Here is a 7,023-nt window from a genome sequence, read left to right as displayed (position 1 = left end):
GAGGCAAGACAGCAGTGCAGGGACACACGAGGCGAGACAGCAGTGCAGGGACACACGAGGCAAGACAGCAGTGCAGGGACACACGAGGCGAGACAGCAGTTACAGCAGTACAACACTTCCCAGCCTGTTCCTCTCAGGATCAGATTCCAGCTGCTGGGGGTGGGAATGGGGGGGCAGGAGTGAGACTTTCAGCACAACTCAGGATTCTGTGCCCCACCCCTGCCACTGAATAATGTGGACCCGGTGCCACAGCTGAATAAGCTGCATATGGATCCACAGAATATAAACCTGTATTTACTGTATACTCATTATCTAGGGGCAGTTTTGGGATCTGTAACATGCCCCACATGGGGTAACCTGCCCAGAACTCTAGTGGGATTATGTAATAATATACACTACATTTGCCAGGAGTAGGAACCTATAGTGACCAATGCAAGGTTCAGAGGTTATTCTCTGACACAGGGCACATTGAGATTACTTGAAACCCTCACTCAGAAAAGGAAGTTTATTGATTTGGTGCCCCAAGCATAGAATAGCAATAGCAAAAATTGTCTGCCCCCCTCCCTGTAACATAATCTTTTATACCCTTGACTAAACATCATTATCTTAAGTAATTACATATTAATATCTTTGTTATCCCATTGGTTAACACATTAGTATACAGCACAGAACAATGATTTTATTGGATTAGATGGTCAAGCATCACCTGCGGTAGGGCGAGATGCCCAGAGAAACAGGACTTTATCTCTTCCTATTTTCTTAGCTCAAAGTCGTTGGACCACATCCTGACCATAACACATACTGTTTATTAGAACATTTGCAGGGACTTTTCAGACCTATAATATTTGCTAATAGGCACCTTATTTAGGTAAAAGGTTATCTGAGCATATAGCATTTACAGATTTACAAGAAAAGATCCTTACAGTTGCTATGGGTAACTGCACCTGGACAAATATGGGGGTAGATCTTTTATGTCACACGTGGCAGTTTTACATCACATGGGAAATATAAGCATTTTTACACATGTATATAAGCCAGGCATATTTCTAAATTACCCATGATTCATTCTTCTCTCCCACAAACCCTAATTCACTTTTCCCACAAGCCCCTGTAACCCTTTCATGACAGAAGTTGGTTACACTCGCTCTTTTAGCTGTTACCTGTGGCTTAATAGGCTGAATTCCCTTTGCATGTATGTGAAAGATACTGGGAACTGGAATTTATAGGGGCACAGTGCCTCCCCCTAGTGGACACTGAGGAGCACACCTCAGGAGGATTTCCACTAGAAAATAATCACACACAGTTTTGCAGCAAAGATAAACTTTATATAAAAGATGAATAAAGCATGAATAAACTTTATAACAAATAGAAATCTTGCCCTGGGGAACTCATGTGGTCTATCCACTCCTGGCACAATCTCTTAAGGTGCCGCAGTCCCACACTCTGATCTGGGCAGACAATGACCCCTGCTCAGTTCAGTCCCTTCCCCAGAGCTCTTTAGTTTTCCCAGGTGGTGCTACCTGCCCCAAAGTACCTCTCCCTTTGGATAGGCAACTGCTCCCATGCAGCAGGCTCAGGAGAAATACCTGCCCTCACACAGGGGACACACACTGGAGACTCACACGGAGGTAACAGTATTCACCAGCATCTAAGCAAATCTCTCTTTATAGTCTGGAGCTCGATGCACAGCAGAGCACACTCAGACGGTTACTCATTCTGGATCTGGTTCTCTCTGGCTGGCACTGCAGCAGGGTTCCCTTTATAACCAGCTGGCCCCACCTCTGGTTTTGACTCCAAAGCAAGGCGCTCCCTGGATCCTCCTTTTACCCCATAAGTGAACTGGGACTCCCAGCCAATCGGGTTTCTCTCCAGTCTGTAACTAGGCTAGATGATGTCACAGACAGAAAAACAGGTGAAAGAGTTCTCTGATCCCCTACACCAACATAACATTATGTTATTCCAAACTTTGAAGAATTTTTCTTAAAGATGAAGTCAGATATTCTATGAACATGTTTACACAAAAGACAAGAAATCCTGTATGTCTTCTGATTGAGGACTCAGTGCAGCATTTCTGTGAGTACTCATGGCTGTACTTACATAGAGTTTTTACCTTTCCTTCTCCTTTAAACAAACAGAGGGAGCTTCTAGTGCACTTTATTCAGGTAGGGTAAAGCTTTCTGCAGAATACATATAGGGTTCTAGGTGGCACTAATGTGGCTAATCTATTGCTAGTAAAATGCCAAAATTCCCGTCCTTCTCTAGAAATTTTACAGTTATATTATTGTTTGAAAAAAGCATTAAAACAGGGACCAAAGTTAGTCTGTGTTTGCTCAAATGAGCAAGATCATTGGATTAACAGTGCATGGAAAGAAGGCCAATATGCTGGTGTATTTGTTACGAGTGGGAGATGGGAAGGTGGGTCCTTGAGGCAGCGGCTGTTACAGGATGGAGCGGGCATAGACAAAGATCAGGAGCAAGAACAGGAGCTAGACAAAGGAGCAAGGAAGCAAGAAAGCAAGACAAAGGAGCCAGAATAGGAAACACAAACTAGGGAAAGGCCACAGTGCTTAATGTTACCCAATGTTCAGGCAATGAGTGTGAGGAGGGCTGGGCTTAAATAAGGCAGAGTCAGCCCTGATTGGCTGACCCCACCTAGCCAATAAGGCTGCTGGGGTGAAGTCACAAATCCCAGGATACAGGTGAATGGAAACACCAAGCAGCAACCTCTTGCCGGCTGCTCTCCTGGCTCAATGGTTAGGGAGAAGAGCCAACAACCAGGAGGTCCTGGGATCAAACCCCAGCAAAAACGAACAGTATTGTTTTGTTTTTCTTTGTGTCATTAAAACAACACTGAAAGTGTCGGTTCATCACAAGACCTGCCATTTCTGTGATCTAGAAAAGATATTTTACTGCAAATGTCTCCTTTAAGTTAAAGGTTTCCTGCATTCTGTACAGGTGAATGGTTTCTCCTCTGTGTGTAGTTTCAGGTGATCTGACAAACTGTTCTTGTCTGCAAAGTGTTTGCCACATTCTGTACAAGAGAACGGTTTCTCCTTTATGTGAATTTTTAAATAAGTTCCAAGGTGACTCTTTTTTTGTAAAGCCTTTGCCACATTCTGTACAGGTGAATGGTTTCTCCCCTGTGTGTATTACATAATAAGTTAGAAAGCTGCTCCTGGAAGAAGGGGTTTTCCCACATTGTGCACAAGTGACATTTCTTTTCCCTCTTTTAGGGTTCTGGTGACTGGTTTTCCCACATTCAGCAAAGGATTTTTCGCCCATTGAACTTTTCCTATGCCTGTGAAAGTCTTTGGTTAGAGATGATGTTTCCCCACATTCAGTACCGGTGAGAGGATTGGGCTCAGTACCAAAGTCCTGCCCACACTCCTTATTGGCCAAATTTCCCCCCCTGGGTGTCCATCCTCTGCGGGTAAAGCCTATTCTTTCCAGTACAAACACAGAGGTGGGTAAGAAGATGACCAATCACAGAGAAGCCTTTCCCACATCCAACCAATCAAAAGGTTTGTGAGCTTAGTCAGTGATCCTCATTCCATGCAGTTGGCTCACACTCCTACTCAGCCTGGGTTTGTGCTGTGCCAGCCTTACACATTCTTCCACACTGTGTCCTACTATAATGTCCCCACGTGGCCTTCAGAGACTCAACCAGTATGTTTTGATGGCTCTTATCATGAAGCAACGTCCTGGTAAAAGAAGAACAGAGTCATGGATAGGAAACAAATCAAACAGACATATATAGTGTGGTAGAATTACCCAACAAATGAGAGAAAATGTGAGTTTTCCCTTCTCCATAGTGGAAGATGTAGTCTTTAAGGGAGATGTTGATAAACAGAGAATGTTGTCTCTGTTTAAAGGGTTTTGCTGTCTGGCCCTGGAAGCTATAGGGTTCTGGATGGAACAGGTGGATCAGGTGATCCATTGCAGTAGTCCAGCTCACCTGTTGGAGCTTACAGGAAGGCTGTCCTGTGGAAAGGTAGTTAATTGTATGGAAAGGTGTGTTACACTCTCTCAGAGCAGGAAGGGTACCTCTCTGTGTTTTGGACTCTCAGAGGGGCTGGGGGGCTTCCTGCCACTGCACGGAGCAGAGGGAGCCCAGACTTGAGAAAGTGACCAAGACACTGAGCGTCTAAGGAGCTGAGAGGAAGCCGGGAGGCTGAGAAATCCCCCCAGAAGTATCGTGAGTACAGGGGTGACCCCAACACTTGTGTTTTCTTACTGGTAGTCCACAAGGGGCCCAGGTTAGTGAGGGAACTAATGTGTGAAGGGAGCGCCCAGAGGGCAGGGTTTATTTTTAATGATTTGTTTTGTATGCGGGAATGGGCCCCCTGTGTAAACAAATTGCCTTAAAGCCAAGAAAGTGTCTGTCGTGGATCCCGCTAGTTTACAATAGGCATAAGTGGGATACAAAATGTAGAAAAATGGTGGCGGAAATTAAATAATATTAGGGCAGTTGCTTTAAATTTAGAATAGGTAGGTTTATTAACTTTTTTTATCCCATAGATTATCCCCAGTGTTATAAATATCCTTTCTCTAATATATATGTGTAAGTACTGTGGTCAGCAAACACCACTCACCAAGGTGATATTTAAAGTATATTTAATGTGTGGAAAAGAGTTACAGAAACTACATAAAAAATTACCAGTTGTGTAGCCAGTCAAAACCATTATTGACAGCTTCCCAATATGTATTCATTTAAAGTACAGTAGAACCCCCATTTTACGTTTTTCAGGGGACCATGAAAAAAAGATGTAAAATCAGGGAAAATGTGTTAAGGACATATAAATGTCAATGATTTAAAGGAAATAAGTACAGGAATATTTTTTTATTTGCAACACAGTTCCTTTACTGAGTTATTTCACAGGTTTTAGCAGAAGTACTGAAACAACTTTTTACAGTACTGTAAAACATTTTGCATTTAATGCATGTGTTTACTAAAAGTTTGAATATCACTATAAATTAATAAGATGCAGAAAAGAATACTGTACAGCACTGAAACAAAAATCTGTACTCTTTTAAAAATCTGCACCTTGTACAGCTGTTCCCCATACTTGTGCAACTCTGGCGGTATTTTGTACGCTCCCGTATAGGTACGCATGCGCAGTATGAAATATGAGGCGATAGTGGTGCCGCTGACCTTCCTAAGATGGTGCCTGTGATCGCAAGACATGGGGGAAACTTTAATTCCTAAAGTAAGCTGTATTTTTACCTTAAAACTAAGCGATTTGCTAGGGAGAGGCATGATAAAAACAGTGTAAAATGCGGGAAATACAAATGTAAAATCCGGGAATAGAGCCCATAGGAATGCATTAAAATTGGTGGGACCACAAAAAAACAGTGTAAAAAGCGGGAAAACTTAAAATCCGGGGATGTAAATTGGGGGTTCTACTGTATTAAAAGTGTGTGTGTTAGGGCTGTTTGTGTGTGTGTGTGAGTGTGTGTAAGTGTGTGTGTGTAAGTGTGTGTGTGTGTGTGAGTGTGTGTGTGTGTGTGTGTGTGTGTGTAAGTGTGTGTGTGTGTGTGTGTGTGTGTGTGTGTGTGTGTAAGTGTGTGTGTGTGTGTGTGTGAGTGTGTGTGTGTGTGTGTGTGTAAGTGTGTGTGTGTAAGTGTGTGTGTGTGTGTGTGTGTGAGTGTGTGTGTGTGTGTGTGTGTGTGTGTGTGTGTGTAAGTGTGTGTGTGTGTAAGTGTGTGTGTGTGTGTGAGTGTGTGTGTCAGGGCTGTTTGTGTGTGTGTGTGTGTAAGTGTGTGTGTGTGTGTGTGTGTGTGAGTGTGTGTGTCAGGGCTGTTTGTGTGTGTGTGTGTGTGAGTGTGTGTGTCAGGGCTGTTTGTGTGTGTGTAAGTGTGTAAGTGTGTGTGAGACCAGCCTTTTGTTACTGATATATATCCCTGTTGGAACCCCCCCCACTGTATTACCCCTAAGACCATATGTTTCCAATCAATCGCATTCCAGACTTAAGGAACAATGGGGTATGTGAGGGATAGTGTGAATGACAAGTCAGTTGTACACTTGTTAACCCATTCAGGCCTGGGATACAACTTATTTTGCAATACCCAATATTTAACACTCAGACTGTGTCTGTGTTTCAGTTGAGCAGAGAGAAGCCTTTAACCTCTCTTCCCAGAAACACAATTGCATATGGATAGCCAATAACAGCTCTGCTTTCACAGGATAAATTATGTTTCCCTATTCCCCTTTCTTCTCCTCTTTCCCCTCCCATCAGAATTTGCTCCCCCTCCCAACTCTGTGTAATCTGAGCTACCAGCAGCCAGAGCTACAGCACGGAAGCTACTGAGACCGAGCTAAAATGGCAGCTGCTATATTTCGCCAACAGAGGGAGCTTCTAGGACTGTATACTCAGGTATAGTAAAGCTTTCTGCAGGATAAATATATAGTTCTAGGTGGCACTAATGTGGCGAATCTATTGGTAGTAAAATGGCAAAATGACTTTCCTTCTCCTTTAAAGGGGTGTTACTTCCAGTAATGATTTTGTAACTATTCTCTTGGCTGTATTTAACTTTCAAAAAAAACTATCTATTTATTCAAAAAGGTAATTATTAACCAGTGAAAATAAAGTTACAATTACAGAATACTATATTTATAATCTTTATAAGATGTGGCATGAGAAGTGGAAACATAGTACATAACAAGAAATAATTCATTCTTAGTTAAAACCACCATACTTATTTCTCAGAAGATCGGAGGTAACATCGCCCCCTCTTGGACAGGGGAAATCTCTATCAAAACCTGTGACTTTTAAGCAGCAGATCTTTCTGTGCACTGTGCAAAATGTCTGCCTGCCGGTGTCTGATATTTCCCATTAGTTATACTTAAAGGGACACTGCCATGATATTTATGGGGAACTTTTTATCTCTAAATGACACTGTTACACAGCAAATAATTCCCTCTGCCATTTAACCTTTTATTCTTGTACCAACAAATGTATTTGTAGCTGTAATATTGGTGTGTAGGCGCCATCTCAGTGCCTTGTGCCTGAGTCTGAGCTTTCA

General features: G+C 42.7%; 1 protein-coding gene across 1 annotated transcript in view; it reads right to left on the bottom strand.

Moving 5' to 3' along the window:
* LOC101733825 (gastrula zinc finger protein XlCGF8.2DB-like) overlaps positions 1 to 7,023 on the bottom strand; it is a 320,033-nt gene that overhangs the window by 163,745 nt on the left and 149,265 nt on the right. The window lies entirely within an intron of this gene.

The sequence above is a fragment of the Xenopus tropicalis genome, chromosome 6 (genome assembly GCF_000004195.4).
Source record: "Xenopus tropicalis strain Nigerian chromosome 6, UCB_Xtro_10.0, whole genome shotgun sequence".
Classification (NCBI taxonomy): domain Eukaryota; kingdom Metazoa; phylum Chordata; class Amphibia; order Anura; family Pipidae; genus Xenopus; species Xenopus tropicalis.
The sequence above is the reverse complement of the archived record's forward strand: the minus strand, read 5'-3'. Positions and strand labels throughout refer to the sequence as shown.